This window comes from Cupressus sempervirens, chromosome 2 (genome assembly GCF_028749045.1).
Source record: "Cupressus sempervirens isolate cs-2001-9-10 chromosome 2, ASM2874904v1, whole genome shotgun sequence".
In the NCBI taxonomy this organism is placed as follows: Eukaryota; Viridiplantae; Streptophyta; class Pinopsida; order Cupressales; family Cupressaceae; genus Cupressus; species Cupressus sempervirens.
In genome coordinates this window covers 424576690-424600217 of record NC_143119.1, presented here as the reverse complement: position 1 = coordinate 424600217, position 23528 = coordinate 424576690, and positions in this window count along the sequence as shown.

Below are 23528 nucleotides of genomic sequence, written 5' to 3'. Positions count from 1 at the left end.
TACTTCAGTCCTTGAACATTGTGGTGGGGTCCCATAGCTTGATAAATCTAAACCCAAGAGCAGGTATTTTCCCCTCCTCTTGCCTTAGGTCTTAGCTCTACCCTCTTATCCACCTAGCTCTTATTGAATGTAATTCTTAGGAATCATCATTTCTTAATCAATTGTTTCGTTTATTCGTTCCTCTCTTTTTTTGTATTCATCTTTGTTTCTATAATAATGTGACCATTTATTGGAGTAATTGATATTGCAACATGTTTTTTCATTTACATAATTAAAATCTTTATTCTACATCAAACAAATAATTGATTCATTTATTTAAATACAATTGAGTTGTTAATTCCATATCAAAACATGTAATTAATTTTTTGATTTAGTATGTAATTGAACTGTTTATTCCATATCCAAAACATACAATTAACATGTAATTAATTTTTTTACCTAATATATAATTGAATTGTTCATTTGATATATCATTGAATTATCATTTAATATTAATGTATGTGCCTTACTTATCTAAATTAGGGTTCTTTATTAAATAATGTAGTTGATGATAGATCATGATGTTGTTCATTTAATATTTATCATTTATACATTTTAGGGTTTTTTTTTTTTTTTTTTATAACAATGAAATCAATTCCTTATTTATCTTATTGTTGTGCCGATACTGCCAGGCATGGGTGACGTGGCTCATCTTCTTCCTCCTTCTCAATTATCACAGCTTTGATGAGTCCAGTGGCTATATGTTGCTTATGAAGTTTGTTATTAATCAACTTCCATTATCGATGGTAGAAGTTCTTCATTGTTTTTCATGCAAATATTTGCTTGTGAAGAGGTGAAGATGGCCAGCAATATGACATGCATCCCTAACTCCACATCATGACTTTGTCTCAATCTTCATTGCCTTTATTTTGGGTTATTGACCTTTTAAATTGGACTAGTCAGAAATATAGATTGTTTTCATATAAATTTTAAATGATGAAAACCCTTGGATTATGTGTTAATCTATACACTTTCCTTGATCCTCCTTTTCCTGAAGTCCATGTGATTTTTCCCCTTACTCACTTTTGATTATATTTCATGGATATTTCTTATGAATATACTCCTCTTTGTTGAGTATCTCTCCAAATACCTTTACTAATAATTCAAGGGTTGATGTTACTAATCCCTTGCATGATGGTTATGTTTGGTATTCATTGACCAATTCTTAGATTCAAGAATTAGTTTTGATAGTTGTAATTATCCTTGTGCAATGTGCTTCCTTCCACTCCATGCTCTAGATGTGAGATATTAATGGAATACTTTGATACCTTGGGTGGTGATTAATTTATCTATCTGTTTGATAATCTAGACTGCTCAGGCATGTTGCATCATTTATTTCTTATTGATTACCCTTTGATAGTCCTCTTCGAGCCATGATGTTAAAGAGTTGCACTAATTATAGACTAGTAGTCACTGTTCTCTAGATTTTTCATTAGCATTGGGTGATGTAGTTGGTATCTTCTATCTTTTGCTCTAGATTGGATGCTTTAAATGAGGATACAATGAAGATTTAAGAGGGTGGTGGTGGCTGCCATCATCATTCTACTATAAGAGATCTACACATAGCAACATTCTTCATGAACATATTGGTCATGCATTCACAATTCATGCATGAATTTTTTTTGGTTACGCCCAAACTTGGATAGGCTTGTCAGCTCGAATATTTATTTCTTCAAATATAGGTTTAGTTGATTGCATATATTAAAATTGTAATCAAAACTTCTCTTTCTTTTTTTTCAAAATAGAACTTGATTTTCAATCATATAGTGGACTTTCTTCTTGAAGTATTATTTCTTCTATTTTTTCTTGTTTTTCTTACCCTACAGAATGGCAAGATCATGGCTCTGATACCACTGTAATGTCCTTTCCATATTTCAGTTCAATTATTCCTTCAAATATACTTGTTTCAGAATTTAGTCATGTCTTCTTCTTCAATTTATTAATTTACAATGTTCATTCAACCTTCCCGCCTCTTTCCATTTCTCCCCATTTTCCAATTATCTGAATATGATCTTCTAAATGTTATTATTCTATATTATATATATATTTTAAAAGTCATATCTTTTCATAAATAAATACTATATTATATTAATAATATGATTATATTAATTATATATATTATATTACTAACATAATAATTTATATTAATAATATAAATTATATTTCTCATTAATATATTATTAATATTTATACTAATAATATTGCATAATACATTACTTTATATAATAATCTTTAATTCTCATATTTATTATATATTATGCAATAAATTTTTTAACATTATTAATAATTTATTATTATGTTGTATTTATTTATTATTTATATTATTTTATTATTAACTTTATATTTTCATAATTATTTTTATTCATCATGAAATTGTAATATGATTATATAGAGTCACTTACTCTAATAATTTAATCTATTTATTTAAATAAAATAATTCACCTATAATTAGGGGACATGACACCTAACTATGTCCTTGTGAGAGTTGGCATGATACCTAAATATGATGATACAATGGGGGATTCTAGACTCTAAAATAGACTTTCTATTAACCAAGTGTGCACCTACAGTATCAACCATGCCCAAAAGGCACCAAGTGTGCACCTGCAGTGTGTAACTTGGAACCCAAAATGTTGCAGCTAGTAAATAAGGTGTTCGAGTGAAAGAAATGCAAAGTATATATGTATGATGTGTTTGTTCTGGACTCTCTAGTTACCAAGTATGCCAAAATAGTGCCATGTATGCACCTAGGGTGTCCAACTTGGTAAAAGAGGTTAAAACTTGGTAAACTTGAAGAGTGTGTATGCAAGATATGATTTTTTGTGGATTTTTTGGATTTAGGTTTGTAATATAAGTTGTGAAAATGAAAAAGGAGCCAGGTTTATGTTATGTAAAGTAAAAATCACCAAAGGGGACAATGCAAAAGTGCAAATACAAGTGACATTTTGGACTTTTGACTAAGGGATCTGAAGATGATCCTAAGTTATGAAAAGTGCAAATTATTTTGGACCTTGGACTTTGGATTATTAAAATGAGACTAAGGGTCAATGTATTTAACTAAGATTGGAATATAAAAAGGGGTGTGCAAGGGTTGATAATGACATCTAGGACATGTAAGATATGGGTTTTGGATTATGCAAAATGTTTGGTTTGACAAATGATTAAAGACTTAGGCAAGTTGGTTGTTGGAAATGTTTGGTGGACTTAGGAGGATTTTGAAACTTGTAGGAAATTATTTTGATTGAAAAATAGGATTTTGAAATTTTACGCAAACTAGGGTTTTGAAATGGTATACAAACTAGGGGTTTGAAATGAAATGCAAACTAGAGTTGTGAAATGGTATGCAAACTAGGGTTTTGAAATAAAAACTAGGGTTTTAAAGTGCAAAATAGGGTTTAAATAAAATGAAATTTAGGGAGACTAAGGATTCTCTAAGGTTATTACAAGTCTATGCAAGGCTTGGACTTTAAAGAAAATATTTGGAAAATACCAATCTATGAGTTTAACCTTATAAGGATGGATTTTGCATCTTGACCAAAAGAGACAAAATTTGAAAAGATCAAATTGATAAAAAAAGACTAGGTAAAATCCATCAAGTAATAGAGATAATTTAACCTAAGAAAAATGATAAAAAAAGACAACAAAAAGACCAAGGTCAAGATCCTTTATCCATTCACATAAGGATATACTCTAAGGCTCATACTTTGTTCTAATTTTCAATTAAGTGGAAAGAGTTCTAGGTTCAAAATGAGGTCTATAAAGGGGATCAAAATGAGGGCTATTCAAGGTGAGCGTGTAAAATGAAAGGATCCTAAGGGAAAAAATAGGCTTAGGACATGATCATAATGATGAAATATGCAAAGATCTAAGGGTATGTCTAGGATTTAAAAATGCAACCTGGAGGTCAAAATGCATTATTCTAGAAATCAACTATGCACACGTAGTACCAAGTGTGCCCAAATAGTGCCAATGGTATAGTGGGACCCAAATAGGAAAAGTTGGGGCCCACATGAATGTAGTTGGTAAAAAAGATGGACACTTGGGGTTCTAAGGCTTAATTATTTTTTAGACTACTATCTTGGAAAGTTAAATGATTGAGGATGATGTTATAATTAAAATGTGGGTTTTGCAGCTCATGGAAAGATAAAAAATGAGGGTTAAGACATGAAAAATGAGGTCTAGAGTATACAAAATTAGGGATAGGATATGAAAACATGCAAGTTAGGGGATGGAATATGAAGATTAAGGGATACAAGATGAAAACTAGGAGATGTAAGGTGAGGACTAAGGAATGCAATCTGAAGCCTAAATAATATTCTATGAGGACTAAGGAATGTAAAATAAAGTCTAAAAGATGCAAGTGTGAAGATCAAATATTTTGAAATAGTGTTTTCAATATTTTGAAAATGTGTATGTTTGCAAATTTCAAAGGCTCAAATGTTCTTCATGAGATTTTGTAAATTTGGGAATTATCTTGATTAATTTTATGTGCACACACAAGATACAATAGACAAGAATACCTATTGTTAACTTAAATAACACATTATGACATAGGTTTTTAATAATTTATCCATTAAATTCCCACTTGAACCAATTTTCATCCATGTTTATCCAAAATAGACAACTTAGAATCTTGGCACCAGAGGATTCCCCTTACATTGCACTCACTTCTCAAGGATACCAAGAACCACTTCTCAAGGGTCATCACTTCCCAAGGGGTTATTACCTCTATTAATGAAAACAAGATTATGGGATTTCTTTATGGGTATGGGTGACCTCCTGAGCAAGTGGATAGAAAGGTTTTTGGCTACTAAGATGTGGTGTTTAGTTGATGTACTTTGTTAACCAAGTAGATGATAAACTTCCTTGGGAGGTCTCCCAGCCCCCATAACTAGGGTTCTACATACCACAAGGGTATTGGAGGAGAGCTATCACACAAAAATACCATCAATAAGGAATTAACCATAGCAATTCTGTTATAGTGGCTAGAGCATAGACCTGGCATTGGCCCATTATCGATTTGAGGTCAACCACTTGGGGGATCTTGGTTATAAGGCATGCCTCTCTAAAAGAAATTGCATGGATTTATCTTAAACCCAAGATCCATGAAGGTGAGGGGAGAGGATATGTCCATGCAACTCTTTGAAATTAAACATTGTAGAGAGACCAATCAAAATATAAAGCTCATTTTAAAGCACCAAAACCAAGTCTTTTCTAATCTAAAAAACCACACACATAGTTTTGACAAACACACAAGGTCTTCATCAAACATCTAGTACCAAAAATATTAGTAAGTTTTTAAAATATTAGTCTCATCCCAATGAATTCTACATTCTACAAATAGATCATTAGTAACACCAAAAAAATCTATTCTAAGTTTTGAAACCAAAATGAAACCCTAAATGTGCATTCAAACTCAAACTTGACCTTGTTGTGAACGAACTGCATAGTGACAATACTAATTGCAAAGGGGAGGGCCATAAACCTATTATAATACTCCTAGGTGCACCAAGATAGTACCAACTAAAAAGGGCACAATTGGTTACTTGGGTGCCAGAAAACTAAAAACTAGGCAACTAAACTAGGTTCTAAACAAACATATATGAACCTACACATGCAAAGATAGGGGGTGATTTTCCATGGGAACCCTTGGTGCACTTTGGCCCTAGATGAGAATATTTGGGAGCTAGATGGTCATAGTTGGGGACTTGAGACCTAAACAAGGTTATAGAGATTTAGATTGGCATCTACAATAGTTAGAGCTCAAACTAGGGTTACCAATTGTGCCCAAACATTACCAACTATGTAAATAGTGTACTTGGGGCCCATAGGTGCACACTTGGTCATTCAAGTGTGCAGTTGGTTAGATTAGAGCAGAGTACAGATCATTTTCTAGGTCCTAAGAACCTACAACTTCTTAAGGCATCCAAGTGTATATTAAAAGTAGCAAGTGCACACCCGAGATAGAGAGCTAGACAAAATCCTTAAAAATGAATAAAATCTTTTTACTAGACCTCCTTATTATGCTAGGTGTGATCATAATGAACAAAAAAGTATTCCTACAAATGAGTTCCCTCCTTGCACCTATAGGTACAAACAAAGAAAAAACAAGTTAGTAAGTTTATTTTACATCGAGTTCACCAATTGTAGGACTATAAAATAGGTGAGGTGGTATACTATGAGAAACCAAAAACTCAAATAAATATTCTAACTATTCTAAGCTACGATGAAAACCATTGAAACCAAAGAAATTAAAAACAATCAAAAATCCATTTCAAATGTAGTTTCTATGTTCTCATTTGTTCTCCATTATTAATGTCGATGTAGCTCCAATTGCCTGTAGTGTACCCACAATTGAAAGCAAAAGAGAATGAAAAATTGTTGTGATGAATGATGGAGAGAATACTAGAAGTGTGGTTAAGAGGAAAATGAGTGAAAAATGACTCAATTTATAGCCAAAATGAAAAAATTTAGACATGAATGAGGAGATGGACATTTGTCATTTTCAAATGTACAATTTGGCACAATATTCCTTGGAATATCTATGATGAATATGACATAATATGTCATATGTAAGATCTTGTGACACACATGAATCAACATGACTAAAAGTAGAAGAGAGTCTATGACATATCATGGCCACGTGTACTTGGGTGGAATTTTTGATTAAAAACTCATAATTCCACACAAATAGAAATTAGTAAATTAGAAATGGGAAATGAGAAAATAGGAATTAGAAAATTAAAAATTACCATAACTCACAAAAAATGGAGCAATTAAATAATAAATATTAATTAATTGAGAATATTGGTCAAAAGAATAATTATTAATGATGAAAAAATGATTGAAATGATATAGGAATAGATTATGGGTTATATAATCTTATAGGACAATTTTTTTGGAAGTATGATCAGATAGATGTCTTGGTAGTTGTCATTTATGGCAACATGTATTCAACAATTTGCAGTAGTACAAAGACATATGAAATGTGTACCGATGAATCATTGAGAGTTAGCTTATGTGCAGTTGAGGAAAGATCTATGATAGTGTCATGATGACATATGCCAATGCGTCTCTGTGTAAATATAGTCTAGCATGAGTTATAGTTGAAATACTAGTATGTGTATTTAATAGAGAAGAATAGAGCATAATAGTAATTATAGTTATATAGCGTAAGGAATTATTTTGGTAACAAAATAATTGCTAAGTCATGATGAGCTAGCTATGTGGATATAATGCCATGAATTATTGTATATTATGTCAAGCGTGTGAAGACATTAAGGCCAACTGAGCAAAGATTTTCTTATATGCAAGGTATAAGTAATGATCTTATCTTTTGTAGATAAAAGTGCAATCTTTGTGTTATGTGAATGATATATATGATATGAAAACTATTGGGTGACCCTTATATGATGTGAGATCTGATGTATAATCAAAAGAAGTGTGAATTATATTAGTGAAAAAGAATTGTATGTATACTTATTCTTGTGAAGAACTGAATTGTATAAATGCATGTTAGGGAAATGGGCTCTTCTTGCACATTGTATTTGATCTATAAAATCCTAACCAGGTTGAAACAAATCCTAATAGGGTTAAAGCTTCTATCAAATCCTAGTCCTCTAAAAATGACTTGAGATACTATATGTATTTCATAGACTCCTAATAGGGTCAATATCCTTAATAGGTTCCTATTATTTAGTGAATAATCTAGTGGGTATCATCCCTGCTAGGGTTTTCCCTTGGCCAAGGTTTCCGTAGTTAACAAATAATGGTGCTATTTTTTCTCTATGTGCATGATTATATTTAATATTCAACATTTTTGGTTTACTTTCATATGTAAGTTATAAAGTAACAGTATTCAGTTGTGGGAAAAAGTTTGTAGATTATTGATTCACCCCCCCCCCCCCCCCCTTTTAGTATTATCTATTTCTAAAAATTGTTATTAGAGTGTAGGTACATGGAAGAGGATTAAAAAATTAAGTAAGATCCTCATGAATATCAAACTATGGAAGAAAAATCTTGACGAAGCTCTTGACAAGATTGACCTTTTTACTAAAGAAAGAGATAAACTAAAAGATAGGTATGAAGATGTAAAAGTTTACATTGGAAAACTAAAAGATAAGATTGATGATCTAATTGTGCATACTAGTGACAATGATGAGGTGGGAAATGTCAAGAAAGAAAATAAGATCTTGAACATGAGCAAAAAATTGTTGAACTTAGGTTGAGTCTTAAGACTAATGACAATAAAAGTGAGCCCAGTCTAAAATATGAGAATGCAGACCTTAGATCCTAGTTGAGTCAAGTCACATCTAAGTTAGAATCTATTAAGGTAGAACATGTTGAGTTGGAAAAATACAACATTGTTTTGAAAGGATAGTTTACTCAAGCCAAGCAGTAGTTAGAGAAACTTTAGACAAGTTTTGAGAAGATTGATGAACATAGATTTCACAAGAGACCCTCCTATGACAAGACAAGTCTTGGATACCTTATTGGAGAAAAGTCAGAAAAGAAAGTTTAGACTAGGAAAGAACTAGATTCTATTGTAGAAATATCTAAGGAAATTGATCACAATATGATCCAATCACTTAAAGAAGTTGAGATAGTTGATTTGTCTAAGAAATCTGATGAACCTAAGATAACGGAGCAAGTTGATCAACCTAAGAGAGATGATTCACCCAAGGAATTTAGACATGAATTCAAAGGTAGATTTTTCATATGTAATTGTGTTGGATATATGAAGATAGATTTACACAGGTAAGTCTTTTAAACCTATTTATAATTTCTATTTTTACAATTATCATGGTTATGGGCATAAAGTAGTAGAATGTAAGAAACCTAAATTTTATAGTAATAAAGGGAATGGTAGAATGTTTAGGAATACTAACCCTTTAGGTAATGAAAGAGGTAAATCCTAGAGAAAGTACAATGATGGTGAGAAAACTAATGGTGAAAGGAAATAGATTGTATGTTACAAGTGTAGCAATCCTAGACGCATTGCAAGGAATTGTAGAGCACCTGAGAATCAGAATGGAACCAATCAAAGGAGAAATGCACTTGTATTTTAGTTATGCAATAACTTTGGACATACAATGAGATTTTGTCAAATGGACAAAAGGAACTTTAAGAGGAATCCTAATAATAGGAGGAATAATAACAAAAGTGGCAAAAGAAGTGAAAATGGAAGTGATAATAATTAGAAATAAGCAATTAAGGAACATGTTCATGAATTCAAGAAAGAATTTATGAAATCTTGTAATCCAAAGAACTCTTGCATAGTTTTGGAAGAACAATTTTTGATGCACTTGAAGGGAAGTTGAAGTCACAGATTGTTTGTGACTCGTCCTATTTGTATTAAGCCATTTCTAGTAGTAAAGGACATAAAGATAAAGCTATGGTCAAGTGCACAAGTCTAGATATGATTGCAATGAGCAAGAATTTAGAAATCAAGCTTACTGTTAAATAGAGACAACATTTGAATTTTTGGTAGATACACATTTAATGTGCAGTTTGATTTGAAATGATATAAGGATCACAAACAAGATTTTGTGTACCATTTTTTCATGCAAAGTGTCTTGAAAAAATTGAAGAGTGATTTGACAGTGACTTGAAGCATGAAGAGAAGTTTATGAAGTGCAAAGTTGTAGAAGCCCTAAAAAATTATTTTAAGGTATTTTATGAAGTTTGAATCTAGTTTACAAAGTTTTAATCCAGTTTTTCAGTGCTTGCAATTAAAATTAAATGGCTAGTCATACTATCTATGATGTGAGTGATAGACCACGATATGTGTTCAAGAAACATCTATTTGTTTCACTTTTGGAAGACCTGTTGGGCATATTTTTGCAAGTTTTAGAGAATGTGCTTCATGTTGAGGATATTAGAAGTTATATCTACTCTAAGATTGAGTGCATATGAGATGAATATATTCACAAATATTTGGGAACCATGTGTAATAGTGACCTATCTTTGAAATCCAAGGATGCACACATGAGAAAGTTGAATTTAGTAAAATATATATTTTATATGGAGTTTGACAACCAAAATTGGACCCAAATTATTCTAAGTAGGGTACACAATGATTAGTTATGGCTAGGTGAGGCACAAATAGTTATTGACAGTGACCTAATTCATAAGCCCACATGATTGAGTAATGAGGGATGTAATCTTGTTAGTGAGAAGAATATCAAAAAGATGGTTGAGATAAGCTTGAATACAAGGTTTAATGGAAGAAACATGAAGGTAGACTCCATTCAATAAAAACTAGTAAAGTTATTAAGAAAGATATTGGGGTATAAGTTCAACCATAGATCAAGGGTTAACTCGGTACCAAATGGAATTTTTCATGTGGCTTATGTAATGGTAGTTCAAGGAAGAAAATTTAATCTATGTAAGATTATCATACTATAATTGTTGGATAACACTATCAAAGTAAAGAAAACAAAGAGCACAATTTTCAGATTTAAGTCCCTAGTGCCTCATTTGTTTTTCTATGCTACAAGGAAGTTTCCTGGAATGAAAAATTGGGATGGCAATGAGTGCACAATGAATATGGTAACTCAATGCTATAGATCAAAGTTGGAGAATGTCAAAGATGATGACATTGATAGAATGATAAAAAGTTTCCAGTTAGAAATAAAACTAAGGTATAGAATACCTCTCTCAATGGTAGAAAAGTACAAGGAAGAGCTATGCTTCATGGTTGAGACAGATAATTCTTGTATGGAAGTTGTGGTACCAAGTATTAAATTCATAGAGCCCATGGGATATGAGATGAATGCATATCTCATAGAAGGGTACGCATAGATCATACTTGAATTCGAAAAGGGCATAGAGTGCCCTAGATGGGGAACCTATGAGGAAAAAATGAAAATAATTCAGTTAGAATTACACAAAAAGGAAAGAAAGAAGAAAGTGGAAAAAGTGATAGATTCCATCCTCAAGGAATTACGTATAACCATAGAGGAATTTAATGAAGTCAAAGGAATTGTGCTATAAATGAAAGAAAGTAGGTAGATTGAGGTAACAACAACTCCTATTTCTCTTGTAGGACCTTCAAAAGGTGTGACTATAGCACAACCATGTGCATAGGCCCCCATTGTGTCATATGCAACATTTGCACCAATGTAACCAATTAGGACAAGAGTTGATCAGCCTAAGAAGTAGCCAGAGGTGGAATCACCTATTGCGTAGAAGGAATCAAAGAGATTTGTGAATGCTAAGCAAGAACCTACACCATCCAGTAATAAAAGAGCCAAGAAGACCACTAGTAGACTAGGAAAGAGAAATAAAATGATGCAAGTAAGTCAATTTGAAAGTTCTGACGATGAAGCTAGAGATAGACCAGTAGTACAAGATTCATAAGAAGGAAAAACACTAGCTAGAAAGAGAGTATAGAAACCAAAGGTAGAGAACCTAAACATGCAAATAATTAATGATGGCAATTTTTTACAATTAATTAAGTATTATAGTCTATATAGTAATACAGATAGAAGGCAACTAGAAAGTGTCATTGTAAGAAACATGATTTTGAGGTATAAGAAGTTTGAGAATATTCAAAATAAGATCCCTAAAGACCTATATAATAGGTCCATAGATAGTAAGAAGAGTATTGGAAGAAGATCTAAATTGGAGAATCACAATAATTTATAAACTATGTGAAGTTGACTCTATGAAGGATTGAGACATAATTTTGAAGGGTATTGAGCCCTTGTTGAGGAAAAGAAGAAGAGAAATTATTCTGATGGCAGGCAATTATGAGGATATTAGGAAAGAAATAAAGGATGTAATTGTGAAATTTATGACCTCAGTGCGAAAGGTGAAAGCATAGTCAAAGCCTGATAGCCTAGTGTGTGTACAAGCCAATACGCCTTCTAGTAATGAGGAAGAAGTAGAAGAGACAAAGCAAGAACTTTCACCACTAGATATTGTTATGGGTACTAAATCCATGCAATTAAATAGTACACACATAATTGTAGATGTAAAGGAGAACCATTTTGAAAGTTATGAAGAAAATATTGTTGGAAAATATCAAGAATATAACAACATACACTAGCTCTGATGAAGATGAAGAAGAAGAAAAGAAGAAATAGGAGGAAGTCAAGAAGAAACAATATGAGGAGATGAAAGAAATAGAGAGGATAGTAGAGGTAAAAAGGATAGAGGAAGAAAAGAAAAAGGAAAAGGAGGAGAAGAAAAAGAAAGCTGAAGAAGACAAGAAAAAGAACAGAAGTGGAGAAGATCCACAGTGTGATCAGAGGCTTGGTCTTTGACAAGGAGAAGGAAACAAAGAGATTCTCTAGTCTTAGAGAAATTTTGTCACCAAAGATAAGCATTTTGCAAAGGAAATTGGAGGAATTTCTTGCAAAAAAAAGTCCTACAACATGTTTTCCTATACTAACTTGAGCACAATTGAAGTGGAATCTTATGCACTATGCACACTACTCAGTATATCAGATATAGTGAAGGAGAACTAGAAGAAGGAAGTGGGAAAGCTAAAAAAATTTTATGTAGATTATTTTTCCAAGATAACAAGTTTATTAGTAGTAGGCCACCTAGTTTTTTGATACAGGTTTTGACACCTTTAGCATTGATGTCAAAGGGGGAGTAATATGTAAAGGAAAATTGTATGTACCAAGGTGGAAAACTAATATATGTAAGAAATTTTATATTGTAAGGGGGAGTACACTTATGTATCAATGTAAAAAAGTGATAAGGAATATAATGATCCATCAAAACATGAATAAAATTGTTATATTTGAAGGCAAATTTTGTGTAGTTACTTTATTTTTTTTTATTATCTATGGCATCATTTTGGGAGTTAGCCAATTTTCTCAAATGTTTCCATCAATGCCAAAGGGGGATATTATTGGAAATATGGTTAGATAGATGTGTTAGTAGCTTTCATTTATGGCAACATGTATTCAACATTTCATTTATGTATTTAGAGTTAGAAAATTGTCTATGTTAGACACTTTGCAGGAGAATAGAGACATACGAGATGTCTATAGAAAAATCATTGAGAGTTAGCTTATGTGCAGTTGAGTAAATCTCTGTGATAGTGTCATGATGATTTATGCGAGTGCATAGGTGTGTATAGATAGTATGACATGATTTACAGTTGAAATACTAGTATGGGTATTTAACAAAGTAGAACAGAGCATAGCAATATTCAAAGTTCTACGACTCAAGGAATTAATTTGGCAACAAAATAATTACTAAGTCATGATGAGATGACTATGTGGATATTATTGCATGATTTTTTTATATTATGTCAAGCATGTGAGGACATTAAGGCTAACTAAGGAGAGATTTTATAATATGCAAGGTATAAATAAAGGTCTTATCTTGCTTAGATAAGAGTGTAATCTATGCACTATGTGAATGATATATATGATATGGAAACTATTGTGCACACCTTATATGATGTGAGATTTGATGTATGATTAGAAGAAGTGTGAATTACAACAGTGAGAAAGAATTGTATGTATACTTATTCTTGTGAAGAACTAAATTGTATAAATGCATGTTAGGGAAATGGGCTCTTCTTGAATACTTTGTATTTGATCTATCAACTCCTAACAGGGTTGAAACAACTTCTAACAAGGTTGAGGCTTCTATCAAGGCCTAGCCCTCTAACAAGGACTTGAGACACTATATTTATTTTATAGACTCCTAATAGGGTCAATATCCTTAACAAGAGCCTATTGTTTAGTAAATCATCTAGTGGGTATCATCCACACTAGGGTTTTCCCTTAGCCAAGGTTTCCCCAGTTAACAAGTAATGGTGTTACAAGTTTTCTATGTGCATGGTTATATTTAATATTCAACATTGTTGGTTTACTTTCATATGTAAGTTATAAATTAATAAACAATATTCAATTGTGGGCAAAATGTTGCCAGTATTATCTATTTCTAAAAAAATTAGTAAATGATTGGCCAATTTGATGAAATAAATGCAAGATTACCCTTTTGATAAATTGTGATGATTATACAGACCAACTAGAATGATGGTGGGTAGATCAAAGCCATGACCAAATTTAATGGATGATTAGGATTGGTGACATGTCAAGAAAATATGCAATGGATTAAGGACATGTGACATTTAATGGACATTGTAAATTCCACAGGATCAAGTTTATTAATAAGATTGATCATAATAACATCAAAAGAAATCATCAATGTTATTAAACTGATTGGATGACACTAGGATTAGACACTAAGGGACTTGACAATTTTGTTGATCGAATGATAAAAATGATAGGTTGACCTAGAATTGAGGGACATGACAATGCTAAGATCATATTTGATAAATATGATAGATTGACAAGTTATTGAGGGATACGACAATGCCTAGAACTTGATAAATAATGATTGATTAGAGATATTTAACATGTTTTAGATTTATTAGGGGTGATATAAAATGGTTTAGGATTGGATAGAATGTATTTTTATGATATTGAAATGGTTTAGAGTTGATCAGACAAGATTTTGATAATGTTGAAATTATTTAGAGTCAGTTTTGAAAAGTTTAGTTAAAATAGGAACCGATTTTGAAATGATCTGCAATTGATTTTAAAAGGGGGTGAGAATGATGAAGAACATGTCAAAATATACTTGAATGATATTTGAGTAGGTAAAAGTATTGGAATCATTGAAATGAGAAAATGGGACATGTTAGTATAAAAATGTGATGAAATAGTAGATGTATACCATTTTATATTGTTTGCAGTAGCAGTAGTAGTTAATTGTTCTAACATTGTGTGGATCAAGAAATTGTTGAAAGGGATGAAGGTAGAGGTCACTGATCCTATTTTAATCTATTGTATTAACATAGGTGTTATAAATATATCAAAGAACCCTATAATGCACAAAAAGACCATGCATATTGCTATTAAGAATAATTACTTGAAAGAGTTGGTTCAAGACAAAGAAGTAAGACTAGAATATGTGAATACTAAGGAGAAAAGAGATGATATTTTCACTAAGGCTTTACCTAAGGATGCACATGAGTATCTAATAGGTAAATTAGGGGTGATTTCCCTAGATAAATCTACTTAAGCTAAATGGAGCTATGCATTAAATGTGTTGATCAGAATATCTTACAAGTTGATATAGAAAGTCATACTTTATGACGTAGCCAAAATTTCTCAAATTATTAACATAAACATAATACAGAAAGAATACAAAATAAATTTGAGAAATCCAAATTCTTCTTTAATATTCTTCCAAAACTTTCTCCCTCTATAATGAGAGAAATTGTAGTTTTAAATACAAATCCAAAATTACCATATTTGGCAATTTTTTTCATAAAACCATTTTTTCCCTTTTTTGGTTATTGTTTTAAAACAACTTGCAAAAAGCTTTTTTTTTTTCATTAAGCTTCCTAAAACTGAGATAAGATAATCTGCCAACTAATATTCAAAATTGGAAGTACTATTTCGAGGTTATTAATAAAAACCAACTTTCTAAAAACTAAGAAAAAACATTAAAAGCTTTAGAAAAACAATTAAAAGCTCCTTCTTAGAAAGCCACTAAAACCTCCTACATCATTCTCCTTTGGCTGAAAGAATGTAGCTCCTGCAAGTTGTTTTTTGAATGTTTATAGTTTCTTTTATAGAACTTTTCCTTCCATTGTATTAAACATTGATTTTATTGACTCGGAAGAATGCAAGTTTATTCCTTCTTCCTGGTCTTCCAATTTTTTCACATTTTATCATTCATCTTTGAATCTATCATTGGATCCCTCTTCCTCTTATTTTTCTTAATCCATGTTCTACTCAATATCTTCTCAGCTTTTAAAATCCAAAACTCTATTTCTTCTGCATAAACCTTTGTACCACAATTATTTATGTCTTCAACATATAATATATCAACATATTGATCATTACCATAATTCACATAATACCCTTGCAACCTTGCATCTACAAATTAAAAAATAATTCATTAGAAACCTTATTATCATCATGCATTTCCACTTGCTTAGAAAAAACATCATATTCAGGTAATTGAAAATGACAACAGAACTCTTCTAGAATTGTGTATACCTAGTCTTCTTCAATTATTGATGTCAAAATAGTTTCCTGTATACTCACCATTTCATTTTCTACCTCTTCCTTTATTTTATGTGTCTCTTCTTTCATTTTCTTCTTCTGAATAATCTTTTGAACAAGTCATCTGATCTTCTTTTTGACTGGTAGGTACCATTTTTGCATTTCTAATTTCATTAGCTTTCTTAATTGTTGCCAACTTTCTTGTAATTTTCTTACCATTTCTTTCAACTCTAATTTCATCATCTCTTCCTCTCTTTCTCTTTTATTTTCTTTTCTTCTTTCCTCTTATGCAAATAATTCATCAATAAATCTAGCTCTTGAAATGAGTTCATCCTTCGTCACAACTGGAACTTTTCTTTTCTACCTTGATTTTTAGAAACTAGTTCCTCTTCTCAACCTACATAAACATAAACACACAACTACACAAATACAAAAATCTCCTTTTCCTAGACCTTTTGTGCTCTGATACCAGATGACGCAGCCAAAATTCCTCAAATAATTAACATAAACATAATACAGAAAGAGTACAAAATAAATTTGAGAATTCCAAATTCTTCTTTAATATTCTTCCAAATCCTTCTCCCCCTATAATGAGAGAAATTACAATTTTAAATACAAATCTGAAATTACCATTTTTGGCTTTTTTTTCATAAAACTATTTTTTCCCATTTTTGGTAATTTTTTAAAATCAACTCGAAAAAAGCTGATTTTTTTCATGAAGCTTCCTAAAATTGAGATAAGATGAACTACCAACTAACATTCAAAGTTTGAGGTAATATTTTGAGGTTATTAATAAAAACCAACTTTCTAAAAACTAAGGAAAAACATTAAAAGCTTTAAAAAAACTATTAAAAGCTCCTTCTTAAAAAGCCACTAAAAGCTCTTGCATCACTTTAGGAGCTACCTTAATAACTAAGGAGATAAGCACAAACTGTTGTATTAGTCATAAGAACATATGAAATATGGTGAATGAGATTGAAAAATACTGACATGAAGATATCTACATGTAAAGATTTATGTGAAAGATGAAGTGTCTTTTACATTGTTGTCAAAGATAGTTACCATTTGAAGAGGGAGATATTCATGAAGAGTTACCATTTGAAGAGGGAGATATTCATGAAGAGTTACCATATGAAGAAGAAAATAGTAAAGAGACTTTTCCAAGAGGGAGAATAGATTAAACAAGAAAAATGAGTGAATGGTGTTTCCAACAATACAAGAGCCTAGTGCTGATTGATTTCATGATTTGATATGATAGAGGGAGCCTATGTGTTGCATATCTACATGGATGAGAATTAGAATGAAGCTAAAAAGGGATATTATTGGACACTAAGGTGAGAATCATAATGAAACCAAGGATATTAATGAAGATCAAATACTAAACACAGAGGGAGCTTCTTGAAGAAATTGAATTTTTTGGATTGCATGGTAACTAGAGGTATGGCCATCAATGCCAAAGAGGGAGATTTTTGGAAATTGCAATTGGAAAATTTTTTATATCATCATTGATGTAAAACCTTATTGGTAAGATAGTTACTATCTAAGTAGAGTGCCATATCAATATAATGTATTAAGAGTATTTGAGAAGAAGAAATAACAAAAGGACATAGAGGAAAGGTTAAAATATGAGAAAATTCAATGGGAACTTGATCGACTAGACTTTAATAAGATAATATGATTTTTTAATCATAACATGAATGAAGAAAATAGTTTTATAGAAGCCTAGAAGAAGTGATCAATAGAAGACCGAGTGTATAGGCTTGATTGAGAGAAAGTGTAGAGGATTAAGGAACTAGAAGTTTATGCAAAGTGATACTAGAGTTGACCAAGAAATAGTATAAGATGAGAAAAATATAGTGTCAACTAAGAATTAGTATCAATTGAGAATCAGAAAGTATGTTGGATAGAATAGTTAGTATTGATTGAGTAATTCAATAATGACTGAGTGCTAGACCCTAGTATTGGCTGAGTGACAACATTTTTCAGTTTGTGAGGAAATCTTGATTTCCATGTGATAGAATTGAGTTATCAGAATATTGAAGGCATGTTGAAGATAAGGTCAATGGATAAACTAGAGCATTTAATTAAATGAAAACCATAATTCACTATTTCTATGCATGATTTCAAGCAAAATTTGGTGAAGTTTCTAGAGGGGAGAAGAGGAGTCAAAGGAATGGAAGGGCTTGATGAATTTGACCAAACCCTAAGATCTACAATGATGTTTAAGATAAAAATATTAGAAAAACCTATTTAAGGAGATACAAGGGCTAACCTAGAAAAGGTTGGAGCAATTATTAATTTTTTTGAGTGGAAAATTTGAGTAGAAGGTTGAATATTGAAGTGTTGAGGTGAAGAGTGATTTCTTGAAGGATTTCCAAGTGAATCAATGATGGAAATGTTAATGTAGGTGAGTCAATGAGTCATCTATTGGACTAAATTATGATCCATATTTATAAAGTGAGTTTTATTTATTAGATCAACTTGTAGTTACTTTCTAACCATTATATCAGTTTGAAATCCTTTAATCAAGGTTCACCTAACAAACATTTGCAAATCCTTTAGTCAAGCTGACATTATAATGGAATGTCCTAAATCCCTCTAACCAGGACACTCCTAATAGTGTGGCTAAATCCTTTAACAATGTTATATTTACCTATTTATTTTGTAACCTTTAACATGGATGGGTCGTAACAAAGCTCACTTCATAAGAGCAAAAAATTGGTGACATGTTACTGGTGGTTTTTACCAAATTGTGTTTCCATGTTAAATCTTAGTATCATACTTGTGTGGATGCTCCATGAAATGTTTTACTACTACTTTTTTACATTCTACAATATTGTTACTATTAGGATAGTGGACTAGAAGTTTATGTTGTTAATTATTTTCTATAGACATTGAGCTACTAAATGTTTACATATAAAGTATTTTAAGCGATTAAAAGTTTAATCGGTACATCTAGACCTAAATATAATTGCTTCATCCCCCCCAACTATTATTATAAATCATTCTAATATATACTACGCTAGTTAGAAAAAAGAGAAATTAAGAAATAACTTCTTCTTGATCCAAACATTAGATAGTACAACTGGAGAAGGAAGCTAAACCTCCAACAAGTGAGAATAATGTTGAGAATCAAAGACTTGAACCTGTGTTAGTAAAATATGTGAAAAAGAATCATTCACTGAAATAATTCATTGGAGATAGGAGTGCTAGAGTAATGATAAGGAGTATTTTGAAAGACAATACATGTTTATTTGTTGATTTTGAGCCTAGAACAAACAACTAAGACTGCACTTGACAATGAATATTGGATAAATTCTATGAATGGAGAAGTTGATTAAATAGAGAAGAAAAACACATGGAGATTAGTTTCAAGACCTAGAGATAAGAAGTGATACAAATAAAATGGATTTTTTGAAATATGCTAATTACAAATGGAGAAGTAGTTAGAAACAAAGCAAGACTAGTTTACAAAGGTTATGCCCAAGAAGAAGGAATTGACTATGGTGATAATTTTGCACCTGTGGCAAGATTGGATGGTGTAAGAATGTTTTTGGCCTATGATACCTACAAGAAATTGAAAGTATATCAAATGGATGTCAAATTTGCATTTTTGAATGGAATACTTGAAGAAGAAGTCTACACAGAATAACCAAAAGGATTTATTGAAACTGGTATTCAGGTTGAACTAAGGAAATCACTAATGACATGTTATGAAAGGATATGTTCTTATTTGATTAAAATTGGAATTTCTAAAAAAAGTGATAACAATAATCTATATTTTAAGAGTGAAACTAAAACTACAGTGTTGATTGATAATTAGTTTTTGGATGGCATTATATTTGCAAGAAAATTTATTTTCTATTTTTGATCAAGTGAGTAAAGAGTTTGAGATGTGTATGTTTGTTGAGATCAAAATTTTCATTGGTTTAAAAGCTCATCAAACAAAGGAATGCATAAATGTGACTCAATATAAGTATGTAAAGGAAATCTTAAAAATATTTGAATTGGATGAGTCAAGACAAGTCAATACACCAATGGTGAATGGAGTAAAATTTTCAAAACAAGATACTACAACTAATGGAAATGAAACTCAATATAGATAATTGATTTCTAAACTTCAATATGTTGTGTGTAATAGAACATATATTTCACATGTTGTTGGAATTATTGCTATATTTTCCTCTAATCCTAAGGAATACACATGACTACTATCAAGAGGATATTTAGATATCTTAAATGTGTTGAAAAATACAATAGGATCCATTTTTATGTTGTCATTGATGTTAAACCTATTGGTGAGATAGTTTTTCATCTAATCTGAGTGTCATATCTATTTGATCAATGGAGAGGATTTGAGATATTCATAACAAAAGTATCTAAATGAAAGGTTGAGTTATAATGAAGATGTTATCATGAATTTTAATGATACTACTTTGTGGGAGTATCCTAAGAATTATAGAGTATTGACATGTTTCATTCATGATTGTATTTGTCATTGATGTCAACTCACCCACCTCACAATAGATGTATCATAGTCATGCACTAGGCCTTCCTTAGGACTAATATATTGAAACTAAGGACTATTTCTCCCACTATGAGGTGCATTTAATCTTATCAACCTAGGGATGTATACTTGAAATGGTTGGCATAGTATGTGCACTAGGTCTCTTAATGAGTCACTAAGCTTAAGCTACAGGAAAGTAAAAATGAAAGGAAAAGAACTTACACTATTCCTGTAGGAAACTAACACACTCAACTCTATGAATATTTAAAATATAATGAAAAGATAACAAATATTCCAACTTGGTTCACCCACTAAAACTGTCTCACATATGCTACAGGAACATTCACAAAGTGCGATGCTATAGGAAGGAACTCACAACTTCTAATTAAGAAACTAAGAATGCTTGGAAATAAATCTATTCTATCCTAATCTAATCTACCTTCCAAGTGGGCCCCCTTGGTTGGCTTCTCTAAACTACTAACACAAGATAGAAGCCAAAACTATTTCATTAGATTTCAAAAATTCATTACATAACACAGAACTGTAAAAACACAATTGTAAAAGTTAACAGTTTGTTCTCTTAAACTATTTCTTCTAACTGGTTCTAAAACTTAACACACTTTGGTTGATTCCTATATATATATGAAATCAAAATTTATTCCATAATAGAAAAGTAAATGACCTAGCTTAAAATCTACAAGAGAGAAAATAGGAAGATAACAATTGAAGGCAGGAAGAAGGAATAATGGCTTAAGGTGGGAATAATAAAGTCTGAACATCTACTTGCCATAGTGTAATGCCCCGCCAAGGGATCCAAAGAATTTCACTAAGTTTTCCAAATAATATATTTTTTTTTTAACATGAAAGATACACCATTCACAGCTTATACATAGTAACGGAAGCAATAGCAACAATTCAAATGAAAGTAAACATAACATACATAACAGTTACATTCTTTAAGGATCCCTTAAGGTTGTATCACATATAAATTAACTATTCATCTAACATCACATCCTCATGAAATAAAAATGATACATCCAACGTACTTAAACAATATACAAGTGTCCTTTTTGAATTACATTTTAGATTGCTCAATCATCCACTGTACATGTCACAAGGTATGAAAGGCTTAAAAGAAAGCATCCATGTAAATAAAGTACATCATCATCCAATACTAATCCATGATGCAATTAAAGTAAATGAAACCACATATCATACATGATACATCATCATCATAAAGATATAAACATCCATCATAAAAGATAACCATAATCACAAAACACATCTAATCTAAATGTACGGTTCCTCCCAACCGTTAATAGCATCATTAGACCATTGTGGATCCTAGCCATCCCTCCGTGCGTAACATCCCAAGGCACCGAAGAGATCATTGGTATTAACATAGTAGGAATGTCACTCCTAAATCATACTACATCAAATACAAAAAGTAATCCAACATGCAAAGCATAAGATAACATCATCTAACATGTGCAAATCATCAATGTAAGAAACATACCAATAAATATATCCATCATAAGGTATATCATCTATCATAATGATCCAAGAACATAATGAAGATAAATACCAACCAAGAATACTCCAGCCACAGTATCTCAGATGGATCTCAAATGATAAGAGTGGAAAAAAACTACCATCCGACCACGTGGAACCTAAGTGGTCCACTCCCACCGTTCTGAGGAGATAATCTCAAGTCCCAAACAGGCTATCAAAATCACATAGCATAAATCTCTATGAATCTAGGAATCCTAAAAGTATACTAACTCAAAGGTTCCAATCACAAAATTGACATCTAATTCCTAGAGGCACACAATGACATGTAGGAAACCTACTCTGCAAGCGGGAAAGTGTCATCACATTTATCACGTACAAGTTACCCTAGCAGTTAACTAAACTCCACAGGTCCATACTGATCTCATGCGGCCACTAGTATCCTCTCATACTGACAAGGCATACTATGGAATGCAAGGTCGCAACCATGCGTTCTCTCTACTCCCATCCTAGTCTATACAAGCACTCGAGGCATGGGCAAGAACATCAAAACAATTATCTTTTTAGGTTCATTTAATCCCCATTTAGTGTGTAAATGTTATCACTTATTAAAAAAACTTACAATGAGTTACCCTGGCAGCCACTTAGGGCCCCGACCCCCATTGCAAGCCACTTCCTGACACTACAAATAGATGACCTACCCTAAGCTCATGGAATCATAAAATCACCCCAGTCCTATACAAGTGACTGGAAAGAAATACCAAAAGATAATCCATACAAAAAATCATCAAATATCCATGATAAAAGCATCAAATATTCACAATAAGAATCATCAAATCTCCATGATAAGAATAATCAAATCTCCATAAGCATTTAAAAAGCATCCATAGAAAATCATGACCACAATAGTTCTCTATTGGAAACTGAAGGCATCACTGATAATCATAAGTATCCATTGGTTCTCAATAACCAAAATATCTCTCAAAATAAATCACAATATCCATTGGTTCCCAACAAGCAACCAAGAATATCTCAAAATCATACTGATCGAAGACTCCAAAATGGTTGAGTCAAAACATGTCACAACATGACATCCTAAATAAATAAATCAACATTTTAGTCCCATCATGGCGACTACAAAATAAACCAAGGATAACTAATCGATGACTCAAAAATGATTAGCTCAAGTGTCTCATACACATACATCTCAACTTCACACATGAAGACTGAAAACCAATAATAATCAGTAAATAGAAACATTTCATAGAGCATACGATCATATAACCATGGTTGGGTTTAGAAAGATCGAGACCAAATAATATCAACATGCCATCACATCTCATAACCCCCAAGCCTCTGGTAACAACCTAAGACTGGTCAACACTAGTCAACCCAAAACCCAAAACAAGAAGCATATAGAATAC